This window comes from Oryctolagus cuniculus, chromosome 3, assembly GCF_051225735.1.
Source record: "Oryctolagus cuniculus isolate XC-2025 breed Fujian yellow rabbit chromosome 3, ASM5122573v1, whole genome shotgun sequence".
In the NCBI taxonomy this organism is placed as follows: Eukaryota; Metazoa; Chordata; class Mammalia; order Lagomorpha; family Leporidae; genus Oryctolagus; species Oryctolagus cuniculus.
In genome coordinates, this window is record NC_142869.1 from 147,429,810 (window position 1) to 147,456,649 (window position 26,840).

The window sequence follows — 26,840 nt, forward strand, 5'->3', positions numbered from 1 at the left end:
CCGAGACCATCAGAGTGATCCTTCCTGCAGATGCCAGGCCTTGCATGCAAGTCTAATGATCCCTTGGTTCGGATATATATATATATATATGAATTATTAAGGTCAGTTAATTAACACATTTTTCTTCTGCCGAAGTAATTAGATGAAGAGAGTTCTTGCCCTCTTTTTGGCTTTCTTGGCAGTTGCTTAGGGCTGCATTGAGGCAGTAAACATATTGCCACACAGATGCTAACCAGAAAAGTAGTTTTTCAGCTTCCATTTGATTTTTGAAGTGTCATCTTGCTGCTGAAAGCACTTCTACTCAGGGGCGTAGGGAGAGCTGGGGGAGGGGAGCTGGAGCCCGGGAATGCGGAGCGAGCAGCAGGCCCCCCACGCAAGGCTTCCTGGGAGCGCCTTCGAGACATGCAGCATTCATCTGTCATTCCATCCAATTTTAGGCTTCACACTCCACAATTTTATGCTCTCTTCCCAAAGTCGCTGTCACTTGTACAAAGGTCAGCCAAAGTGAATAGTTACCATTGCTGTTTGAGTTCACATTCCAAGGTCATTTCTCTTCTGTCCCCAGTGTGGCCACATATCTTTAAAACTGCCAGAAATTAGAATTTGGTGAATAAAGTGATTTGCCTGTCATTTATGTTTCTTGAATTTCTGGGTCAGTGGTCCCCCATACTGTCTTTGCACCTGAGTCAGCTGAGCATAATCAAGAACAGATTCCCAGCCTTTCTCTCAGATTGGTTGTCCTAGCATCTCTGGGGGTAGGGCCTGGAAATCTGCATTTTAAACGTCTCTGAGGGCCTTGGGGGAGGTGTTGTGTGGCAACAGGTTAAGCTGTTGCTTAGGACATCGGTGTCCATATCAGAGTGCCTGGTTTAAGTCTCAGCTCCTCTGCTTCTGTTCCAGCTCCCTGCTCATACACCTGGAAGCAGCAGGTGATGACCAAGTGCTTGGGCCCCTGACGCCCATGTGGGAAACCCAGATGGAGTTCTTGGTTCCTGGCTTCAACCTGATCTAGTCTTGCTGTTGTAGGAATTTGGGGAGTGAACTGTGGATGGAAGATTGTGCGCTGGGGCGCGCTCTCTCTCTCTCTCTCTCTGTCTCTCTCTTTCCCCTCCCCTCCTCTCTCTCTATCTTTCAAGTATATGAACATAAATAAACATTTTTTTAAAAAAAAACCTCCCTGGGCCAGTCTGGTGGGACATGCTAACATTCAGCAACTCCTTTTCTTTGCTGCCAGTGGCTGCTAGTGTTGTGCAACTCGGGCCTGCTGGCTGGTCCAGGGAGGCCTCCCTACTTGGCATAGTGAAATGCACGAAATGGCACTGGTTGCTTGGCCAGTGGATGCATTAGATTTTGTTCCACATCAGGTGATGCTTCCATCTCCTGGGTCTCTGCTGACCAGAGCAACAAGCATATGAGACTTGTCTGCTGTGAGAAGTCTGGTTGGCAGAGAAAGCAGAGCCTGGTAGAAAAGAAGGACAAAGACATGAGTACCAACTAACAAAGTTTCCAGAGTGTCCGTTTCCTCATCTGTGAAATGGGTTCAATAGTATCAACTCCCATGTGGTTGTGAAGCAGAGGCAAGGTAGGGCATATAAGATTCCCAAGCACAGTTTAAGCACTGTATTTGTGGAAGGATGGTGATGGTGTTGGTGATGGTGATTTTTAGCAAGGCTCTGATAGAAGCAAGGAGGTAGTGGAAGGTTGGAGAAGAGGCAGTGGAAACTGTGCTCTCCTTAAGGACTGGGCAGGTGTGTAGCGGTGCTGCGCCTGGCTCCTGATGGGCAGTCAGTGAGTGGTTCCTCCCTGGCTACTGCCTAGCTAAGATTTTGTGTGGTTCTCCTGGTATTTCTTTCCCATCCTTACTCTTCCTGATGGTGGTTGCTGACTTCACACATATCTTCACTGCAGGGGTAGGTGCCCTACGGTGCAACTTGCCCCAGCTCCACTCCTCACAGAATGGCGCCGTAGAGGCCTCTGTGTCAAGGCATGAGGGGTCGGGCTGGTCTGTAGCATCCACCCTGGGAACATGTAGCCTCCACGAGGGGCCTGCTGGCATGATGACTTGCTTGGATTCCCAAGAAGAATGAAGAGGCCATTATGGTTGGTGGAAGGCATCCACAGCAAAGATCAGAACTCATGACCAAAATGGGGAATGAGGACATCTCCAGTGTTGGCGATGTCTTTGGGATGGCAGCATTGAGGACTCTGGGCTCTGTACATGAGATCCTGGGTCACACATTTTGCCAGTTGGGATGATTATCAGATTCTGGGTGCTTTCCATGGATCATCTCATTTAACTCATGGAACCCTGAAACAAGTAATATCATAAGAGGACACAATCCCGCATCTTTAATTTTGAAACCCTAGAAGTTTTGAAAACCTCAAACGTTTTGTAACTCATTTGAATGTAAAACTGATCTGAGCAGATATATTTTGGCAGGAAAACATAAGTTGAATTCATATGATACTGTTTCCAGTTGTGGAAATGACGTGAATGTTCATGTGTATTCTGAAGAAACGTTAACAGATCTCATTGGTGTGGACTGTGTCAGACGTGGCTGGCGTGTTACATACAGCAAGGTGTGTAACATGTTACACAGGGTATGGTGTATGTGACATGTAAGTAATCTGAATTCTGAAAGCTCTTCTGACACCCAAGGGTTTTAGAATAGGGGTTCTTTGTTTTTTTCTGTTTCTCTGCTTTTACAGAAGAACCAAGGCTGAAGGAGGTGAAGTCATTTGCTGAGGGTCACAAAGCTGCTAAATTGGGTGCCCTGGTTCTAATCCAGGCCCCTTGTGAGGTGTTCTGCTGAGAGCTGCCGTTTCTTCCTTGATTTTTGAATTGCTTTCCATTCTGTCACCCTGGCATATGTGGCAGGCCCCAGGAGGAGTGTGCGTGCGTGCGTGTGCGTGCGTGCGTGTGTGTGTGTGTGTGTGTGTGTTGTGGGGTGAGGAGTCAGGTCTCCATACTCTCCTAGTCTACCCTGAACTTTATAAACCCTCTGTGTTTGTCCTAAATGTAAATTTGACCTTTCCACCCACCACTTAAAATCTTTTAGCGCTGCCTGTGCGCCAGGTCCAAGCTTCTCTCTAGAGTGGGACACGAAGTCCCTTCTGCAGTTCTGCAGTCAGTGGTGTGGACTCCGGCAGTGGATCCTCTCTTGCTGCTCCCTGGATGCTAGTGACCTGGGCAAGTCACTTATCTGTCTATGTCAGTTTTGATCTGTAAAATAAGGGTGATGGAAACATCAGCCTCCTGGGGCAGTACAAGGAGTTCACGAACTAATGCGGTGTATGACAGAGCAGCATAAGCTGTAAGCACTCGAGTATACATTGAGTATTCCTTGTACAAAGTGATTAGGGCCAGACATATTTCCAACTTCAGATTTTTCTTTTCATGTTTGAATATCTGAAAATACATGAGATATCTTGAGGATGGCAGTCAAGTCTAAACACCAAATTCAGGGGTGATGTTATGGCACAGCTGCTTGCAACACTGGCAGCCCATCTGTGCTCTTGTTCGAGTCCCAGATGTTACACTTCTGATCTAGCTCCTTGCTAATGTGCCCGGAGAAAGTAGCAGAAGATGGGCCAAGTGCTTGGACCCCTGCCACCGGTATGGGAGTCCTGGATGGAGTTCCAGGCTGCTGACTTTTGACTGGCCCAATCTTGGTTATTGTGGGCATTAGAGGGATGAACCAGTAGATGGAAGCTCCTTCTCTCTCTCCTCTGTCACTCTGCCTTTCAAATAAAAATAAGATAAATCTTAAAGTCACAAAACTTCTTTTGTTTCATATATACCTTATACTCACACACATAGCTTAAAGGTTGTTTTGCGCAATATTTTTAGTGAACCAATATTTTGCCTGTGATCCATCACATGAGGTCAGGTGTGGAATTTTGCACTTGAGTGTCATAAGAGGTCTCAAAATGTTTTTGAATTTTGGATTTTTGAATGCTGAACTGTTATGCTTATTACTATTATTATTTGGCTTTGTTGCTTTTTGTCTATGCTTCTTTCTTTCCCTACCCAACCCCATGCTTAGACTGTTATTGCCTGGTCTGGAAAACTACTGAAACCTCCTTGCCATTATTCGGCCATTTCTGTTCCTCTATCCTGTTGCCTGCTTGCCAAACACCTGCTTGTCTTTTGCAAATCATATTGACGGCCATTTTTGCCTTGAGGATGTTCCCAGTGTACACAGTTACTGGCCTTTGGGCTATCGTGATGCCAAATTTGCATTGCTGACATGGCCAGCGATGATGTATTTCTAAAAATATTTATTTTTATCTTACTTGAAAGAGAGAGGGAGGGGAGAGGAAAGGAGGAGGAAGGAGGGGAGGGGAGGGCATGGGAGAGGGAGATTCTTCAATCTACTTGTTTATTCTCCAAAAGCTCACAATAGCTAGAGTTGGACCAGGCTGAAGCCAGGAGCCCTGAACTCAATCCAGGTCTCCCATGAGGGTGTCAGGGATGCAAGCACTTGAGCCGTCACCTGCTACTTTATAGAGCATGCGTTAGCAGGAAGCTGGATCACAAGTGGAGCTGAGACTCACTCCCTGCCCTCTGATGTGGGATTTGGGCATCCAAAGCAGTGTCTCAATCCCTGCATAAAATGCTCACCCCTACCTGTGATCTTTTTTAAAACATATCATTTAATAACTTTAAATTTTTTAAACTTTTATTTAGTAAATATAAATTTCCAAAGTACAGCTTATGGATTACAATGGCTTCCCCCCTCCCCCCAAAAAAACTTCCCTCCTGCCCGCAACCCTCCCATCTCCTGCTCCCTCTCCTATTCCATTCACATCAAGATTCATTTTCAATTAGCTTTATATACAGAAGATCAATTTAGCACATATTAAGTAAAGATTTCAGCAGTTTGCTCCCACACAGAAAATAAAGTGTAGAATACTGTTTGAGTACTAGTTATAGCATTACTTCACATTGGGCAACACATTAAGGACAGAGATCCTACATGGGGAGTAAGTGCACAGTGACTCCTGTTGTTGACTTAACAAATTGACACTCTTGTTTATGGCCTCAGTAATCACCCTAGGCTCTTGTCATGACTTGCCAAGGCTATGGAAGCCTTTTGATTTCGCCGACTCTGATCTTATTCATACAGGGTCATAGTCAAAGTGGAAGTTCTCTCCTTTCTTCAGAGAAAGGTACCTCCTTCTTTGATGACCCATTCTTTCCACTGGGATCTCACTCACAGAGATCTTTCATTTAATTTTTTTTTCCCAGAGCTTCTTGACTTTCCATGCCTAAAATACTCTCATGGGCTTTTTAGTCAGATCCAAATGGCTTAAGGGCTGATTCTGAGGCCAGAGTACTGTTTAGGACATCTGCCATTCTATGAGTCTGCTGTGTATCCCACTTCCCATGTTGGATCATTCTTTCCTTTTTAATTCTATCAGTTAGTATTAGCAGACACCAGTCTTGTTTATGTGATTCCCTTTGACACTTAATTCTATCATTATGATCGATTGTGAACTGAAATTGATCACTTGGACTAGTGAGATGGCATTGGTACATGCCACCTTGATGGGATTGAATTGGAATCCCCTGGCACATTTCTTTTTTTTTTTTTTTTTTTTTTTTTGACAGGCAGAGTGGACAGTGAGAGAGAGAGACAGAGAGAGAAAGGTCTTCCTTTGCCGTTGGTTCACCCTCCAATGGCCGCCGCTGCAGCCGGCGCACCGCGCTGATCCTGGCAGGAGCCAGGAGCCAGGTGCTTTTCCTGGTCTCCCATGGGGTGCAGGGCCCAAGCACCTGGGCCATCCTCCACTGCACTCCCTGGCCATAGCAGAGAGCTGGCCTGGAAGAGGGGCAACCGGGACAGAATCCGGCGCCCCAACCGGGACTAGAACCCGGTGTGCCGGCGCCGCAAGGTGGAGGATTAGCCTATTGAGTCACGGCGCCGGCCCGGCACATTTCTAACTCTACCATTTGGGGCAAGTCAGCTTGAGCATGTCCCAAATTGTACATCTCCTCCCTCTCTTATTCCCACTCTCATACCTGTTGAAGTGAAATGGACACTATGAAAAACAGTGACTTGATAGGCCCTTGTCCTGACTGTTGATGTACAACTTAATACTTTATCCCTTTTAGTATTTTTTTTGTTCTACTTAATACTATTGGTTGAACTCTGTAATTAACACACTTATTCTTAGGTGTTTAAATTTAACTGAAAAGTGATTTCTGTTAAATACCTGTGATATTTTAAAGTTCTTATTGGTTTGTGGAGCTGAGTTTTTGAATTTTAAACCTCTTGAAAACAAGTCCTGTATGTTTTTGTATCCCCAGTTCCTGGCAGAGAATCTGATGTGAGCTGCATAATTAATATGTGTGGGTAAATGCTTTGGAGAACTCTTTCTATCTTGGATAGGAATTTCTGCTATGGATGCTATTTACAAGCAACATAATCTACTCTTGCTAATTTAAGCTGGAATAGGAATTTATTAAAGGATAGCTCACAGAATTTCCAAGAAGCCAGAGAATGGGTGGGGTTTGGGATGCTTTCTAGTCAGGAACAAGAGAGAATTCCACTGATGGGTTGTTTCACCATGGCTCTCTGCCATGCTGGGTGGGGACAGGGGTTTGCCTTGCTGATGTCCTGGGCAACATCTCCAGACATCTGCTGCCACCACCTCTGAAGGCTGAACTTCTGCACCCTCACCAGCATGCTATTGTGTAGCGCATGGGTGTGGCCTTCTAATTGTGTTGCTTTTTTCCAAATTGAAATCTCCCCTGGATGCACATGGACTCTGGTGGAGCCTAGATCAAAGGCCTGTGCATAGACTGCAAGGGAGGCTGTGGAGGGGAAGGCACCTATTTTGAGAAAGCATGGATTCATAAAGTAGGGGAGCCCAAGTGCAGATAAAGGTTTGAAAGGTGCTGAGTGGCTGGAATAGCAGTGGCAGGGGAATTGACAGCAACAGCAGTGATGGTTGAACAAGATCATATGGCTTGAATATGATTGTCCCTTCTGAAACCCAGGTTGAGAGCTGATCACCACTGTGGTGGCATTGGGAGGCGGGATCTCTCAGAGATAATAAGGTGGGTATGAAGGGTTCATGACTTTCTTACAAGAGTGGTTGGTGGGGCTGGCATGTTTGCATAACTGGCATCCCATATGGGCTCCAGTTCATGTCATGGCTGCTCCACTTCTGATCCAGCTCCCTGATAATGCACATGAGAAAGCAGTGGAGGATGGCTCAAATGCTTGGGCCCCTGCTACCCACGTGAAAGACCCAGGTGGAGTTGCAGGCTACTGGCTTTGGGCTGGCTCAGCCTGGAAATTGTAGCCACTTGGGAAGCGAACCATAGGATGGAAAATCTCTCCCCTCCCCATCCCCTCTATGGTTCTGACTTTCAAATAAGTAAATACATTTTTTTTAAAATATTGGTTGGTATAGAGTGAGCCCAGATCCTTTTGCTGTTCTCGTTTGCACAGGCTGCTTGCACTTGTGCTTTCCCATGGTGCTATGATGCAGCACAGAGCCCTTGCTAGATGCAGCTGCCTGATCTTAGACTTCCAGCCTCCAGAGATGTGAACTAAATACACTTCCTTCTTTGATACATGACGCAGTCTCGGGTATTCTGTTATAGCAACAGAAAATGGACCAGGTCAGTGGTGGAAAGGACAGGGTTTCCTGGGCAGAACCTGAATACGTTTGCAGCATGAGACTGAAGACTACCCCCAAATGAGGAAGCTGTTGGAGCCAACAGCTCTAGAGCACCAATTCTATCCTGTGCGTGATGGCCCTCTTCTCCATCTCCCCTGTCAACTCTGATGTCATCTGGACAAAGACTACACTCATGAATCGCAATCATTCTCTTTAAACTTGATTGTGAGTGATTTGTTGATAACAGAATAAAAGGAGGGACTAGTCATGATCTCAACTGATGCTCTACACCTGCAGTGTCCAGTGTGGTAAGCATTAGCTACACATGACCATGGGGCACTGCTGTGGCTAGCGTGACTGAGGAACTTTTAAATTTCATTCAACTTTCATCCATTTAGATGTAAACTGCTACATGTGGGCCATGTCTAATTTATCGGCTATGCAGGTACTCTGCTTGTTTGCAAGGACGAAATGGACCATTATGTATTTAAAATTAAAATAATTTTTAAATACATAGTCTACCATATAACCATATACCTATGTATATAGGTATACATATAGACTATGTCTGTATACATATAGAATATGTATAACCAAATACATATACATAGTCTACCATATAACCAAGTGTTGCTTGTTAGCAGTTAAAGCCTTCTAAGATTTTATTTATTTATTTGAGAAGCAGAGTTACAGAGATGGAGAAACAGAGAGCATAGTCTTCTATCTACTGATCCACTCCCCAGATGGCTGCAACGGCTGGAACTGAGCAGATCTGAAGCCAGGAACTTTTTCCAAGTCTCCCACACAGCAACAGGAGCACAAGCACTTTGACCATCCACTGCTGCTTTCCCAGGCTATAAGCAGAGAGCTGGATCAGAAGAGGAGCAGTTGGGACACAAACCAATACCCATATAGGATGCCAGAGAGACAAGTGGAGGCTTAGCCTAGTATGCCTTTTCTTATTGATAGAAATATTTTGTGATGGGGCTAGTGTTGTAGCATGTTGGGTTAAGCCACCAACTGTGACACTGGCATCCCATATGGATGCCTGTTTTAGTCCTAACTGCTCCACTTCTGATCCAGCTTCCTGTTAATGTGTCTGGGCAGGTAGCAGGGTGGGAAGCAGAGGATGACCAAGTATCTGGGCCCTGGCATCCAGGGGGAAGACCTGAAGGAAGGAAGCTCCTGGCTCTTGGCTTTGGCCTGACCCAGCCCTGGTCATTGTGGCCATTTGGGGAGTGGGCCAGTAGGTGGAAGATTTTTTTTTCTGTCTCTTCTTCCCTCTCTCTAACTCTGCCTTTCAAATAAATAGGTGAAAAAAAAAACCTGTGGTGGTTTGGTTTAGCAATAAACAAGTAAGTAGTGAGATATTGAATTAATTTTATGTTGATTTGTTAAATGAAGGCTCTAAAAATTAAAATTTGAAATAATATTTTACAAGTAAATCACTACAGAAAATACTTTTATTTGTCTTAGAGAATGTATTCAAGGTCTTGGGCAGTGGTCCTCAAATCGTTTATGAGAGCTTCTTTGGCAGGTTTCATATAACATGGGTTACAGGGACCCACCCTCCAAGTGCTGATTCTGTAGGTCTGGTGGGACTGGGAATTAACATTTCTAACAAGTGCCCAGGCAGTATTCATACTGCTGGTCTTGAGACACCACTCCAAGAACCCCTGGCTTGAGAAATTCTCTATTAAATATATTTAAGGAAACTTTTTCTTGTATGACATCTCAGAATTTTTCATCTACAAAGATTACTCTGAAGCTCCCAGAGGGAGCTATGTATTTGGCACAATCCACCTTGATTTGATCCTAAAACCTTTCCCCAAAGGGTAACCCAATGACCAAAACTGGGAAACACAATTCTATAAAGCTTCAGTTTTTTCATTCTTCCACTTCCCCTATCTAGTCACAAAATTGGACTTCTACAGGCTCAATTCCAAGCTGTCTTCTCTTTTCTATCTGTCTTGTCCTGAGAGCTCATTTAGGGCTGAGACAAAAAGTGCTGGCACCCAATTTGACATCCTGATCCCCCCTCTGAACTCCAGAGTGTATGCACTGCCTACTTGGCATTTTCTCCTCAAGTACAATGATGTCCTGAGCTGAGCTCTTGTTTACCACTGCTAGTGACACAGATTCCTCTTCTGGTTTCTATTCTGTAATGCTTCAGCACCCACCACCTGGCTTGTCATCAAGCTCATCAGCAAGATCTTTCATTTCTGCAAAAAAATTATGCAGAGTAGTGTATGTGTGTGTACCTATAGACACACAACACACACAACCTTAATCCAAATATGAAAGTCTCCATTACAGTCTCCATGCTAGTCACAGGCCCATTCAAGATATAGGTTTTTATTTCTATCATCATATGCTTTATTGAATGGATGACCCCTATATCTCCAGGTGGGGTCATAAAGTAGGGGAGAATAAAGTTATTCCCTAGCTCTGCCCCACCTATTAGTGTGGAGACTCAACTGGATCTCAGATCGTTCCAGCTGGTTTAAGAAAGCCCTGAGAAACCTTGTATGAGCTCAGGAGCAAGTCCTCTCTGGCAGTTTGCCCTTTCTGCTTCCCTGTGTCACCCAGAGAGGAGCTCTACCCAATTCCCCTCTTCCACAATGAAGTATGGAGGCAGGTGCGACTTCATGGCCTGGCTGCCACAGCCTTTTGCTCCATTGATCACTGAAGTCAGAGGGACACCTGGCTTCTCCATGTTCCATGACACAGGGTGTAGAAGAATTGTTTTATATGCTCTGCTTTTCACTGAAACTTGGGTAAAATGAACTTTCTGTTTTATATTTCTTATATCTCAGGTGCTTTTCTTCGATTCAGACAGATTCTATCCCTAAATCTTCTTTCCTTTTCTCCACTAACCTAGCGCTCTTGGACCAAATTTGGGTGGCTTTATTTTCCTTTCTTTTAGGAAGACTTCCAAAAAGTGGCCTCTCCTTCCTCATGCAAATAGAATTGTCTAAGACCTGCCTCCACTGCCTGACTAGTTTTCTTCCTGAGATGGATGCAACCTCATGCTCCTCGTGTGTGCTACCTCCTGCATTGTAGTAGATGTTGAGGTCTTTTTGTGTATGTAGATAGCATTTTGAGATGAGAGGTCTTCAGAAAAATTAGGGAAAGGACATATTCATGATGTCAAAATATTTTTTTAGAGATTTATTTATTTGAAAGGCCTAGTGACACAGAGACAGAGAAAGAGAAAAATCTTCGATCTGGTGATTCATTTCCCAAATGCCCTCAACAGTTAGGGTTGGGCCAGGCCAAAGCCAGGAGTCAGGGACTCCACCAAGGTCTCCTTTGAGGGAGGCAGGAATCCAAGTACTTGGGCCAGCATCTGCTGCCTCCCAGGTACATTAGAAGAAAGCTGGACCAGAAGCTTGGGAAGCCAGGACTTGAGCCAGCACTCTGATGTGGGATGTGGGCATATGAAATGAGGACTTAATTGCTTCACAATACCCACAAATGCTTTTACCCCAAAATAAACAACTTTTAATTCCATTTTCCATGAATGTTTGGACATACCCTTAAATATGGATGTTTATATATATAAACACAATGTGCACTTTCTGTTTGATTTGCATTGCACCATAAAATCTCGAGGGGCTACTCTGTTGGCTCCTCTTCTGGCCTCCTTCCATCTTTTGGAGTGTCCTAGGTTGTTCTTGGTTAGCTTCAAAAAGGTCAGAGATGCAGATTTTGTCACTCCAACCAAGATGGAAATCCATAGATCATTAATTCCCTGCTGATGGGTTCTTTAGATGGTACTCTGTCGCTCCCCCTCTTCGTGGAGTAACGACACAGGACCCTGCGCTGTTCTTTTGTCTGCTCGGCCCTTCCCGGGTTTGCTGCTGGTTCTTCCCGGGTTGGCTACTGACCCTTCCACCTCCGTGGAAGGGCGGTTCCCCCTAGCCACTTTCCCCACTTCCGCAGGGGAGCGGCACACCGCCGGCCGGCTCTCTCGGGGGCTGCACAGGCGTTCCCTCAGATGTTCCTGGTGCATGTTGTCTCTCTCCTCCTTTATAGTCCTCTTCCACCAATCCCAACTCTGCTACCCACACGCCGAGTACGCTGCTCTCCTCCAATCAGGAGCAGGTCCTGCTGTTTATTGGTTGAACTGGAGGCAGCTGTGTAGAAGCTGTTTCCTCCTCTCCCAGTGCCATATTGTGGGAGAGCAGATGCATAGAATAAGTCTTAATTCCAGTAACTTAGTCTAGTCCGAGTTGCTCCCAGTTGCTCCCCACAGTACTCCCATCAAGAAAAGGTTCAAATTGCAACCTGAGTTTCAGAGCAGAGCATCACTCGGTGGCAGAACTGTCCGGGTGCCTCTCCCTGTGCCTCCCTCCTTCATGCTCCTTCTGCTAGGGCCAGCCTTCCTTCAGCTGCAGGGTATGTGGGGCTGCAGAGCCTGCCAGGCCTTGTGGTGCCCTGGAGCCCAGCTTAGCTTCCGCACTGCCTTGATCCTCATCAGCAAGCTGTGTGGACAGATGGAGACTCTTTTTAGTTTTCCGCTTGTGAGCAGTTTGTTGTGCAGCATAATCCGACTTAGGCCACGAGGTGTAGTTAGGCTCTATCATGTAAAAAATCAATACAAAGAGCAAAGGGTTGGTGAACTGAATCTGATGTCAACTTTTTCAAATGTAAAAATAGCACCCACATAGATTTTAAATACACATTTAATGAGAGACAGTGTCTGTGGCCAGTTGTTCCTCTTTATAGTAATCCTGAATAAATAATTCATTCGGAGACTGAATTACTTAGTGATTCATTTGCCTAGACCCAATGCCAAAGCAATGATTTCCAAACCTGACTGCACAACAGAATCACCTGGGAAACCTATTAAAAATACAGATCCTTAATTGATGTGGGGACCTCAGATCCCGTAGTTTTAGAGTAGAGGTGAGAACCCAAGTCACCTGCAGAGCAGGCAGCAGTCATTCCAGTGTACTTGCCTTGGGGATTTTTGCCCATGACTAAACGCAAGTTGAATACTAGTTCTTCTGGTTTTTCATTAAATACTACACTCGCTGGGTGCTGCCGCTGCCAAGTGACTCTGGTTCCAATATGATTTCTCCTAATGTACTTGGAACAGCTTTCCATTTCATCTAAGTTTTTTCAACTCTCCCTTAAATTAGATTCTCTGTTCAAAATTTTATTGCTCGCCCAGCAAATATTTGCTAGGACACCATGTACTGCCCAAATGCCCTCTCTGTCATTAGTGACTATTATTAATTATTAATTGCTTCCAAATAGAATCCTTCAGCAAGCTTTGCTTTTTGGCAGTATCATGCAGTGCTTTCAGAATTATGTCTGTTATTCATAGAGGTATGCATAGTTCTTCTGGCTATGATTTATTATATGGTGTGATTTATTTATTTAATTTAAATTGCAGCTTGTGGTCTATGTAATAACAATGGTGTTTCAAATGTATCTATTTATGAATGTTTGGGACTTATGTAAGTATGTAAAACATAATCAGACATGTTCTCTTAAGAAGTGATTTGTAACGGGAAAATGTAATCTTTATCCTCATATTAGTATTTTGAGAAATTATTTGGTAATTAGAGTTATTTAAATATTAGATGCAAATGAAACTATGTGTATTATTATAAATATTTCTCAATTTGAATTTTCAAAGTTTACAAATTCTTATATCTCCTCAAAGAGTGATTAGAGGAAGCAGAATTACCTGCTCAAGGGAAAAACAACTTGGAATCTTATCAATTTGCTTTCTTATTACCATGAAGCCAATTTGAATAATCAAAATTTTTTACACTGCAGTAATTCTGCTTTTAAAGCCCTCATTTGAGCAGAGGAGTGATAACATCGGTGGACTCCTTATATATGTCCTGGTTGTGATTATGTCTCAACCTCACCTTGCTGAAGAGCCCATGAGAGTATTTTAGGCATGGAAAACCAAGATACTCTGGCCAAAAAAAAAAAAAAAAAAGACCTAAATGAAAGATCTCTGCGAGTGAGATCCCAGTGGAAAGAATGGGCCACCAAAGAAGGAAGTTCCTTTCTCTGAAGGGAGGAGAGAACTTCCACTTTGACTATGACCTTGTCTCAATAAGATCAGAGTCGGAGAACTCAAAAGGCTTCCATAGCCTTGGCAACTCATGACAAGAGCCTAAGGTGATTACTGATGCCATAAACAAGAGTGTCAATTTGTTAAGTCAACAACAGGAGTCACTGTGCACTTACTCCCCATGTAGGATCTCTGTCCTTAATGTGTTGTGCAATGTTAATTAATGTTATAACTAGTACTCAAAGAGTACTTTATACTTTGTGTTTCTGTGTGGGTGCAAACTGTTGAAATCTTTACTTAGTATATGCTAAATTGATCTTCTGTATATAAAGAGAATTGAAAATGAATCTTGATATGAATGGAATGGGAGAGGGAGCAGGAGATGGGAGGGTTGTGGGTGGGACGGAAGTTATGGGGAGAAACAGCCATTGTAATCCGTAAGCTGTACTTTGGAAATTTATATTTATTAAATAAAAATTTAAAAAAATAAATAAACCCACTTTGTGTGAATATTAAGTGGAAAATTAAAAGGTAGAAAAATAAACCTACATGTCTCTCTCATGAGGATTCACAGCACCAAGAAATCACATGAGCTGTCACTGCAAGTGTGGCCAGGCAGGAGCTATGGTAATTGTAAGCAGATGTATAGAGGACATTTTCTCCAAATATATTTCTTTTTAAAAAATTTTAATTGACAGGTAAAAACTATGTTTATGGCGTATGACATGATGTTTTGATATATGTGTACATTGTGCCAAATGCGTTTCTAAAATTACATATAAATCAGAAGCTTAAGTAGCTTTCTGCTTCTTTTCAACAAAGCGAAAGCATCCACATGAGAGGAAGAAGATGTGGTCTTTGTCATACCTCACTTATCATGATGTCCTCTAATTTCATCCATTTTGCTGCAAATGACAGAGTTCCATTTTTTTCTGGATGATTAATATTCCATTGTATATAAATGCCAAGTTTTCTTTATCCAAAGCTGAAAAAAAATCCTCAGTCTAAAGACAGAATAGTGATTACTAGAGGCTAAGAGGGATGAAGGGAAAGAGGGCGTTTGGATAATGGGTACCAAAGCAGAGATAGATAGAAGGAATAAGTTCCTAGTGTTGCACAGCTTAGAGGATGGCTATAGTTCACAGTAGCCTAGTATGTATTTTATGGTCAGAGAGAAAAAAGGATCTCTAAACATCTAATGAAATAAAATCATAGAAGGAGTTATGACATTGTTTATACTGATTTGATCAATTGTATATTTGGATTGAAATGTCACAATGAAGCCCTGAACATGTAAGATGATTATTAATAATTTTTTTAAGATTTATTTAATTTTATTTGAAAGACAGTGTTACAGGGAGAGGTAGAGACAGAGAGAGGTCTTCCATCAAGTGGTTCACAGCCTAGATGGCTGCAATTAGCCAGAGCTATGCTGAGCTGAAGCCAGGAGCCAGGAGCTTCCTCCAGATCTCCCACGTGGGTACAGGGACCCAAGGACCTGGGCCATCTTCCACTGCTATCCCAGGCCGTAGCAGAGAGCTGGATGGGAAGAGGAGCAGCTGGGACTAGAACTGGCATCCACATGGGACGCCGGTGCTTCAGGCCAGGGCTTTAACCTACTGCGCCACAGCGCCAGCCCTTAATAATAAAATTTTACAAATTAATAACATACATAAAACAAGGGATGCAAAGTCCATCATACATTCAAAGCATATATAGTAAGTGCCTATGATATCATGCATTATTCTAGGTGCTAAGGATAAAACAGTCTACAAGCCGACAAAATCCTTAACTCTCCTTCCTTGGAGCTTGGAGTCAAACAAAATAAATAAACTAGAAAAACAGTCACAAAGCAGAACCCACTGGAACAAGCTCTGGCGGGTCCCCAGAGGAAGGTCACTCCACTCCTTACAGAAAGACTTAAACATCCACTGAAGGCTTTTCCTCAAAGGATAGTATAACATCCCTGTTATCCATGGATACTGGCTCCAGAATTTCCTGCAGATACCAATATCCATAGATGCTCGTTTTTTATGTCAAATGGTATCAAGTTTGCACATGACCTGCTTATATTTCCTTTTTTTAAAAAAAGATTTTTTTTTTATTTATTTGGAAGACAGAGTTACAGAGAAGTAGAGACAGAGAGAGAGGTCTTCCATCCACTGGTTCACTCCCCAGATGGCCTCAATGGCTGGAGTTCGCCGATCTGAAGCCAGGAGTAAGGAGCTTCTTCCGGGTCTCCCACATAGGTTCAGGGGCCCAAGGACTTGGACCATCTTGTACTGCTTTCCCAGGCCATAGCAGAGAGCTGGATCGGAAATGGAACAGCCTAGTCTCGAACCGGCGCCCATATGGGATGCCAGCACTTCAGGCCAGGGCTTTAACCCGCTGTGCCACAGCGCTGGCCCCTACCTGCATACATTTTTTCTGGTCATTTTAAATCATCTTTAGATTACTTATAGGACCTAAATTCTATGTAAATTGCTGTTATACTGTTCAGGTAATAATAGCAAGAAAAGTCTGTACTTACTCAGTACCAGGGAGTTTTTTTTTTCTGTATGGTTTTGCTTTACGATTGATTGAATCCACAGAGGTGGAACCCACAGTTTTGGAGGACTACCTGTAAATGGGATGCAAAGCATTATTGGTCATGTTGTAGAGAAGAAAACTTTATTCTGTGTAGTATCTTTTTTTTTTTTTTTGACAGGCAGAGTTAAACAGTGAGAGAGAGAGACAGAGAGAAAGGTCTTCCTTCCGTTGGTTCACCCCCCAGATGGCTGCTATGGCAGGCATGCTGCACTGATCCAAAGCCAGGAGCCAGGTGCTTCCTCCTGGTCTCCCATGCAGGTGCAGGGCCCAAGCACTTGGGCCATTCTCCACTGCCTTCCCAGGCCACAGCAGAGAGCTGGACTGGAAGAGGAGCAACCGGGACAGAATCCAGCACCCCGACTGGGACTAGAACCCGGGGTGCCGGCCCCACAGGCAGAGGATTAGCCTAGTGAGCTGCGGCGCTGGCCCTCTGTGTAGTATCTTACACAAGGTTGAGAACCTCCACATTTATATCTCCAACTGCCTTTTGACATCTCCATTTGGATGCACAATGTGCAGCTCACACAAAAAATGCCCTAAACAAAATTCCTGACTCCTTACAGTCCTAAACTTGCTTCTACCTCAGTGTTCCCCATTAGAGTACATGGCACTTGATTTAACTCCCTAGCACAAACACTTAAAAGACATCCTTGATACATCTTTTCCTACATCCACTCCATCGACCACACACTTCAATTTCAAGATATGTGCTGACTCTGACCATGGATCATCTTCCCTTTGTCACCTGTGCCTGAGCCATTATCATTTCTCACAGGCATTCCTGCTACCTGGTTTCCCTGTACCCTTCTTTCATGGTCCCCTAGTCTAATCTGATAGTGACTAGACTGATCTTTCAAAGACATTATCCATCATTTCACTCCACTGCTCAAATCCCACTGATGGCTTTCGTCACACTTCCTATAAAACTCACATTCCTTTTGTCCTGTGCTTTGGCATCACTTGGGGGTTGCTCAGTTATTATCACTCAGCGAGGTGTCACCTGATCTTCTCTATGAGAATTGGCCTGTTCCCTCCACCTCTGCCAATTTCCTCAACCTTCAGTTTTTCTTCATAGCAATTACTGCAGCTTGAGGTTTTTATATTTATTGTTTACTGGTTTGTGATGTCCGCTTACCTCATGAGAATGTGAAATCCATGAACACAGGGACTCTGCCATGTGTCTTACTGTGTTCCCAGTTTCTAAAACTAATGCCTGGTGCACAACAATTGTGCAGTAAAAATATCTTCTGAATGACTGAAAAAATCAAGGACAAGGTATTCAAGATCACTGTGTTACACAACTCCTTTGGACGTGACACATTCCACAGCTACTTGTAGCAGTTATGAAATTTGCAAGGTACAAGACTTTGTAGTGGATTTAGGGAACAAAAAAATTGTTTTTATATTTTGATTGGGAAAGGGGCTCTGAGCGGCTGCATGGCAAGACATTATGTAGATGATCTTCATACTATTTGGTCTAAGATAGATGAAAAGTATCCGCTGTGGTTCACATGTATTGTGAGTGTGTCCTGAGAGGTTTCCTGTGTTGGAAGCTCGGTCCTCTGTGTGGTGTTGTTTGGAGGAGAAGGAGGAGGTACCTTGATCTGGGGTTTAGTGCAAGGTCATCAAGTCATTGGTGGTACTGCACTTAGAAGGGATTAATGGCGTTCTTGTGGAACCCTAGTTAGCTATGGTGAGACTGAGTTTCTAAAGAACAAGACGGGCTGTTGCTGCAGATCACTAGGCTAATCCTCTGCCTGCAGCACCAGCACCCCGGTTCTAGTCCCAGTTGGGGCGCTGGTTCTGTCCCGGTTGCTCCTCTTCCAGTCCAGCTCTCTGCTGTGGCCCGGGAAAGCAGTGGAGAATGGCCCAAGTGCTTGGGCCCTGCACCTGCATGGGAGACCAGGAGAAGCACCTGGCTCCTGGCTTCGGATCAGTGCAGCGTGCCAGCCGTAGCAGCCGTTGGCGGGTGAACCAACGGAAGGAAGACCTTTCTCTCTGTCTCTCTCTCTCTCTCACTGTCTAACTCTGCCTATCAAAAAAATAAATAAATAAAGAACAAGACAGGCCTGTTCCCTCTCCCTGGCTTCCTGTCCCACCCTGTGGTCTCTCACACATATTCTGACCGTTTTTACGCCATCTGCCTTGAAAGCATTACCGGAGCCAAGCAGGAACTGGTGTCATGCCCTTGGGCCTCTAGAACCGTGAGATGAATAAATCCCTTTTCTGTATAAATTAGTCAGCCATAGGTATTTCGCTACAGCAATGAAAAACAGACTAATAGGTACAGTATCCTTACAAGTTTTCCTTCCATCTCAGTCTTCCATTTTTGCAGAGAACATGCTGGGTCATTTGGAACATATTTTCTTGTTATTCTATGAACAATGAGAAATAATTTTTACATATCTGAATAATTTTGCTCAATTAAGCCTTGGAATTTCATTTCATTAAGAGTGGAAATAAGGTGGCTTCCATAGTAGCCTTTGAGAGGGAAAAGAAAACCCGAGCGATGGCTTCAGGATGAGGAGTTTCTGGATTCCTTGAGCACCTGCTGAGGTTGTTCATATCCTTAGGTGTTGGGTGTGCATATGGCCAGCCGTGTGTCTCTGTCCTTTACTTTAGTATATACCAGCTCATTGAGATCACCTGGAGATGGCTTTCGCTGTGACTCCCAGATCAGCTGGTCTTAGTCTTTTAGACTCATCAGCTGAGCCAGCAGCCACCCATTGCTGAGAGCAAACAGAGCTGTACTCCGTGGAGGCTCCTGACCAGCCACAGACTCCTCTTCCTCTTCTTGCTCTGTTGCGCAGCAGCTCATTGGAATTGGTCATCTTGTTCTGCGCAGCCTAGCAAAAATGAGGGACATCTTTACGTTTGGGATGTTGCTTCTCATTTCAGGCTCCTGATGGTGGCTCAGCGTCACTGGATCAATGAACTCTATAGAATCAGTATCTCCAAAGCAATTTCACCTTTATTTTTGTTTCTGCCCTTCTGATCTGGAAACTCGCTGTCTATTGCAAGCGCAATTCTGGTGTAATTCAGCAGTGTAGACACTTCTGGAGTTTTTCCTGTATCAGTCTCCCATTTGAGTTCTGTGTTAAATGATAGATCCAGTCTCTCATGGAGACTGTCTGCTAAGCACCTCTGACTGGCCCAACATCTAAAATACAATGGGTTTCTGCCACGCTGTTACCTAACAGGCCAAGATGCTCTTGAGTGGTCTGAGATTTGGTAGGAATTTCTGTCTTTAAGATTATGTAAAGAGATCCAAGATGACTGACTAGTGAGGCCCTGTGTTTGTTCCTTATTATTTCTTGCTGCCTGCTAATTTTAAGTTTTATTTTTTTCTTGCTTTCCCAAGTCCTTACAATACATTTTTAGATTGTCTAATAGGATCAGAGGTGAAATAAATTAAATTAAAGCTTAAAACATTCAACACAAAAAGCTGGGTATTTTTTCAAAAGAAAACAGGCAAATCTTTAGCCAGATGAAGAAAAAAACTCAGATTTGGAAGTGAAAAGGGAGACATTACAATTAATATCACAGAAATACAAAGGATCACTAGAAACTACTATGAATAATTATATGCTAACAAATTAACAAGCCTTGAAGAAATGGATAATTTCCTGGATATGTAGAGCCTACAAAGATTAAATCAATAAAGTACAGAAAATATAAACAGATCAATAACATAAGGAGATTAGAGAAGCAACTAAAAGTCTCCCATCAAAGGAAGGTCCAGGACTCAATGACTTTATAATTAAATTCTATGAAATATTTAATGTCTCAAACTATTCCAAGATCTGGGACAGGTTGGAACTCTGCCAAACTTTTTTATGAGGCAGCAGAGACTCAACACAAAAAGGAAACTACAGACTAATATTCCTGATAACATAGATACAAAAATTCTCAATAAAATATTAGCAAACCAAATCTAACACTATATAGAAAAGCTCATACAACATGAACAAATGGAATTTATTCCAGGAATGCAAGGATTGTTCATTTGCAAATCAATAAAGCCAGGAAGTACATCAAAAGAATGAAGAACAGAAATCATAAGATCACCTCAATAGATACAGAAAAATCACTGGATAAGATTAAACAACTCTTCATGATAAAATCTCTCAATAAATTAGGTATAAAAGGAACATACCTCAAAATTATAAAGGCTATCGATGACAAATCCAGAGTCAGTATCATTCATAATTAATGAGGAAAACTGAAAGCATTTCCCCTTAATTCTAGGAGAAGAGGATAATGTCCACTTTCACCACCCTTATTCAATATAGAACTGGAAATATTAGCAAGGACTATTAAGGAAGGGAAGGAAATAAAGGGCATCAAAATTGGAAAAAGAGGAAGTAAAATATTCATGTTTGCTGATGACATGATTTTGTACATGGAAAAACCTAAACACTCCACCAAAAATGCTATTAGAACTGATAAACCAAATCTGTAAAGTTTCAGGGTACAAACTCAGCATGCAAACAAGTAGCATTTATACACCAATAATGAATTTGATGAAAGGGAAATCAAGAAAGAAATCCCACTCACAATAGCTACAAAAATTAAATATTTAAGAATAAAATTAACCAAAGAAGTAAAAGATCTCTACAATGAAAACTGTAAACCACCAATGAAAGAAGCAATCAAAGACCCAAATGAGGAAAGATTTCCATTGTTTATCTGTTGGAAGAATTAACTTCATTAAAAAGTTCCTACTACCCAAAGCAATCCACAGATTCAATGCAATCCCTATTAAAATACAAGTGAAATTCTTTATAGAACTTGAAAAAAAATTCCTAAAAGTCATGTGGGACCACAAAGAACCAGAATAGCCAAAGTGATCCAGAGGTGAAAAAAACATCCAAGCCACAGGCATCACAATATCTAATTTCAAAGCATACTACACGGCTTTAGAAATTTATACCACGTTTCACTAGCACAAAAACTGACACACAGATCACTGGAACAGAATAGAGAACCTAGAAATTAATCCACATACATATAGCAAATGATTTCTGAAAAGGCTATCAAGAAGATACATTGAATAGAGAATAGTGGTTTTTTTTTTTTTTTTTTTTTTTTTTTTTTTTTTTTTTTTTTTTTACAGGCAGAGTGGACAGTGAGAGAGAGAGACAGAGAGAAAGGTCTTCCTTTGCTGTTGATTTACCCTCCAATGGCTGCCACGGCCGGCACGCTGCGGCCAGTGCACCGTGCTGATCCGAAGGCAGGAGCCAGGTGCTTCTCCTGGTCTCCCATGGGGTGCAAGGCCCAAGGACTTGGGCCATCCTCCACTGCACTCCCTGGCCACAGCAGAGAGCTGGCCTGGAAGTGGGGCAACCGGGACAGAATCCTGCACCCCGACCAGAACTAGAACCCAGTGTGTCGGCGCCGCTAGGCGGAGGATTAGCCTGTTGAGCTGTGGTGCCGGCCGAAAATATTTTTTTTTTTTTTTTTAACATTATTTTGTGCTGACACAACTGGATATCCATGTGTAGAAAAGAGAAGTTAGATCTCTACCTCTTACCATATACAAAATCTACTCAAAATGGATCAGCGACCTAAACATAAGAGCAGGAACTATGAAATTGCTAGAGAAAAGCATAGGAGAAACACTTTAAAACATTGGTGTAGGTAATGACTTTCTGAATAAGATCCCCAAAGAGCAGGCAACAAAAGCAAAATTAGACAAATGGGGCTATTTCCGACTCAGAAGCTTCTGCACAGCAAAGGAAACAAAAGTGAAGAGACTGCCAACAGAATTGGTGAAAATATTTGCAAGCTACTTATCTGACAAAGGGTTAATATCAAGCATATATCAGCAACTCAAAAATCTCAACAATAAAAACAATCATTCCACTTAAGAAATGGGCAAAGGACTTGAATAGATACTTTTCAAAAGATACAAATGGCCAATAAATACATGAAAAAAAATCTCAATATCATTTGCCATCAGGGAAATGCAAATCAAAATCATGGTGACATATCACCTTATCTCTGTCACAATGGCTGCTATCAAAAAGACAATAAAGGCTAGCAAGGAGGTAGAGAAATTGCAATTCTTAATGTAGCTGAGAATGTAAATTATACTGTCAATTTGAGAAGTATGGAGATTTCTTAAAAAGAAAACCTAGAAATAGAACTGCCATACAACTCAGCAATCCCTTTACAGGGTGCGTGTGTGTGTGCGTGTGTGTGTGTGTGTGTGTGTGTAGAAGACATGAACACATTGTATCAAAGAGTTTCCTTCTCCATCATGTTTATTGCAGCATTGTTCACAATAGCTAATATATGGAATCAATCAAAATCAAGGTGTCCATTATCCAATGAATGAGTAAAGAAAAATGTGGTAGATTTATGCAGGGGTATATTTAAGAATGAACTATTGTTTGTAGCAAAATGGATGCAACTAGAGGACATCATGTTAAGTGAAATAAGTCAGACATAGCAAGAGAAATAGTTTATGTTCTCCCTTGTATATGGAAGCTAAAACAAACAAACAAAAAACCTCAATATGAACACAGAATGGTGAATACTAGAGGTTGGGATGGGTAGGTATGTTAGAGGGAATTTGGGTAACAGGTACCAAATCGAAATTGGATAGGAGGAATAAGTTCCTTCTTATACATAATAAACTAGTATATGATGTGTGAACAAATAGAAGAAATAAGTACCAAGCCTCTAATCATAAAGTAATATCAAAGAAGGAAAAATGTTGATTGCTGTGTTTTGATCAGTACATATTTTAAACATGTATTGGAATATCACAGTGTAGTGCATAAATATGTACAATTATTAATAAAAGTAAGGAGAAATAGCAGCAAGGTCTGTTTGAGAAGTCTTCACAAATTTACAGTCTTTAATACTAACTTGGATATCAGTCCTAATTGAAACAAACAAACAAACAAAACCATTTATTTGAGAGGTTTTGAAATCAGAGAGAGAGGGGTGAGTTTTCCCATCTGCTAGTTCATTCCTCAAATGCCTGCAAAGACCAGGGGTGGGCCAGGCTACAGCTGGGGGCAGGGATCTCAGTCCAGGTCTCTTACGTGGTTGACAGTTACTTGAACTATCAATACTGCTTTCTATGATGTGTATTATTAGGAAACTGAAATTAGAAGTTGGAGCTGGGAATTGAACCTAGGCATTCCAGTGGGGGACATGGGCATCCAAGCCTCTAGGTTAATTGACTGTTCCCTGAAACAATTTGGCTTTTATAACTATTGCACTTCTTATTTTATATCTTTATCCTCTTCTGCTCTTTAGAAAATGCCCTGGCCACACATAAGTGGATGTTTGGCTTTACAAGAATTTGTCTATTTTTCTTCATTCCTGAAGGCAATTAAACTCTTATGGGACACAGTGTTGATGAGAAATGAGAAACATTCTCATACCTGGAATATTTCTTGTAGGAGGAATGGTTGAATTAATTGTCAAACCCTGTGATGCTTCACTACGCACTTTGGGAATATGTTGCAGAATTTTGTGTTTATGAAAATATAGAAGCATGGCATTTTTGAGAGCTAAAATCTGTGATACTGAATCCAAACTGATTTTTGTCTTATATCAATTTTCAAGCTTTATGGGAGTGGGTTATGGTGGCAGCCCTCTCTCATTATGTCTTCAGGGAAGTCACCTAGAGTGTTGCTGCGTGGTGTGTGTAAGGAGAGAACAATTTTTTTTACAGCTTTCTCAGGACAAGAGATGAACTAGAAATTATAGTATTTTAAGTTTGTAGTTTATTGAAGAGATTTAACACTGGCTTTTTCCACCAAGATTTCATTTTTATAAAGCATTTTTCTGAGCAATTTTACTACGTTTCCCCATAGGGCTATTTATATTGCTAGGCATATTATCATGTAAAGTTTTGCTGTTATTCTCATTTAGATTGGCTGTGCAGCCTGCCCCAAATTCAGGAGATAATTGAGTTTTTCAGTATTTTCCTCTGGGGGTACACCTTGACAAAATCAGTGCAAGGGAAAAGAGAAGGCACATGGCATTTTTAGGTGGACTCATATGCATATCATTAAGCATTTGTTTTCCAAGATGAGCAATGTGCATCATAAACACTGTTTTCCACTGTCTCCCATGGTCAGGGATGGAGTGAGCCTTAGGGAAGTCTACTGCATAGATTTCTATGTCTTGTTTATGAAAAATAGAGAATTTTTACATTTTGATGAGCCTGCATCAAAATATCCCTCTAAGCCAAAACAGCAATTGCAAATTGACCCTGGCATCATGTCCTGCTTTGGAAACCATTTGGGTAGAGAAACCTACATTTAAAATTATACAACAAAAAATTATGAATACAGAACAGAATATACTTTGAAAAGGGAAGAACAAAGAGGAAGCTGTCAACAGATGGGAGGTGGAAGGGGAAAGGAAGTTGGAGGGTCAGGCAGGAGAGATAATATCCTCATTTACAAACTGCAGAGCCAAGAGTTGAATTACTGCACTTTAATTAAAATGGCAAAGATAAGCAATAGATGAATTAAAAATTGTAATCCAAACACACACAAAAATGAAGAGAAGTAGGTTAAGGCACCTGTGTTTCATATCAGAGTGCCTAGGTTTGATGCCCTCTTCCAGCTCCTGATTCAAGTTTCTTCTTAATACAGACCCTGGGAGGCATGGGTGATGGCTCAGGTTATTGGGTCCTTGCTACCCACGTAGGAGATCTGGATTGAATTTCTGGCTCCCAGGTTTGGCCTGGGCCAGCTCTGGGTATTTTGAGCATTTGTGGAGAGAACTGGGGAGTGAACCAGCAAATGGGAACACTGACCCTTTCCCCCTCAAAATAATAATAATTTTTAAAAATACATAAAGAAAGGAGAAGGGGAAGGCAGGAAATTAATAGATTTTTTAAAATAGATTCACCATGTCTAAAGTTAATAAATCAAGGAACAGCAGCACAAGCACATTCTTTTTCTATTTTTAAATAACTTTTGGCCGGTGCCGTGGCTCAATAGGCTAATCCTCTGCCTTGCGGTGCCGGCACACCGGGTTCTAGTCCCGGTCACGGCGCTGGATTCTGTCCTGGTTGCCCCTCTTCCAGGCCAGCTCTCTGATGTGGCCTGGGAGTGCAGTGGAGGATGGCCCAAGTGCTTGTGCCCTGCTCCCCATGGGAGACCAGGAGAAGCACCTGGCTCTTGTCTTCGGATCAGCGTGATGTACCGGCCGCAGCGGCCATTGGAGGGTGAACCAATGGCAAAAAGGAAGACGTTTCTCTCTGTCTCTCTCTCACTGTCCACTCTGTCTGTCAAAAATAAAAAAAAAAAAATAACTTTTTTATTGTGGTGAGAATATTTAATGTGAGATCTACCCTCTTAACAATCTTTAATCTGTACAATATAGTATTGTTTACTACAGGAAGAGCACAATTTTAGAGATATTAGAGGGGCCAGTGTTATGTAGCAGGTTAAGCATCCTACATGGGTGCCACCAGTTGGAGTTCTGGCTGCTCCATTTCCAATCCAGTTCCTTGCTAATGAACTTGGAAAAGCATGAGAAGATGGCCCAAGTTCTTGGGTCCCTCCCACCCATGTGGGAGACATGGATGGAGTTCCAGGCTCTTGGGTTTGGCCTGGCCCAACCTCTACTGTTATGGCCATTTTGTGAGTGAACCAGCGAATGGAAGATCTCTCTCTCTTTCTCTCTGTCTCTGTCTCTCCCTCTTTCTCTGTAACTCTGTCTTTCAAATAAATAAATAAATCTTTTTAAAAAAAGCTATTGGAGTGGTAAGCAAAAATACTAGAACTGAAAATGTTTTCAAATGATGTTCTCTGTGTACAGGGTAGAGGGAATCAAGAGGGACTATGTGGGAAATGCTTGTTTTACTTTTATTTTTTTAAATTCTTTATTTTGGATTTTTTAAAAAAATTATTTATGTGAAAGGCAGAGTTACAGTGAGAGAGAGAGAGAGAGAGAGAGAGATTGAGATATCTTCCATCTGCTGGTTCACTCCCAAATGGTCACTATATCAGGGGCTGGGCCAGGCAGAAGCCATGAGCATCAGCTAGGTCTCCCACGTGGGTGCAGGGGCCCAAGGACTTGGGTAATCTTGCTGCTGCTCCCCCAGGCACATTAGCATGGAACTGGATCAGAAGTGGAGCAGCAAGGATTTGAACCAGCACCCATATGGGATGTTGGCACTGCAGGCGATGGCTTAACCTGCTGCTCCACAGCGCCAGCCCCGAAATGCTTATTTTTAATTAAAAGTTTTTAGTTGTTTTAAAATTAGCTATTTTAAATTATTTTTGCTATGTACATAAATTCAATTTTAGTTTGTTTATTTATTCAAGACTCAGTGCTGCTCCCATCAACTTGTTCACACCCTAAATGCCTGCAACAGCTGGGACTGGACTGGCGCTGTAGGTAAGAGCCAGGAACACAAGCCAGGCCTCCCTCAGGGGTGTCAGGACCCTAGGGGCCCAAGTACCTGAGCCTTCAGCTCTGCCTCGGCTTTGATTGAAGGAACTGGATCTGATGAGAAGAGTTCTAGGAAAAATTCGGGCAGCTCCAGTATGTGAGGTCATCAGTGTCTTACGTAAAGCTGTGGTTTGTTAAAATC

The 26,840-nt window shown here is 42.5% G+C and overlaps 2 long non-coding RNA genes across 2 annotated transcripts in view; one reads left to right on the forward strand and one right to left on the reverse strand.

The window, feature by feature from the left end:
• Positions 1 to 26,840, forward strand: part of LOC103348678 (uncharacterized) — a 181,396-nt gene that overhangs the window by 20,428 nt on the left and 134,128 nt on the right. The window lies entirely within an intron of this gene.
• On the reverse strand, positions 11,117 to 20,572 carry LOC127491654 (uncharacterized). The gene is made up of 3 exons (XR_007920505.3): positions 20,421 to 20,572; positions 16,206 to 16,295; positions 11,117 to 12,217 (listed from the first exon to the last, which is right to left on the reverse strand). It is a non-coding gene; the product is annotated as an uncharacterized LOC127491654 (long non-coding RNA).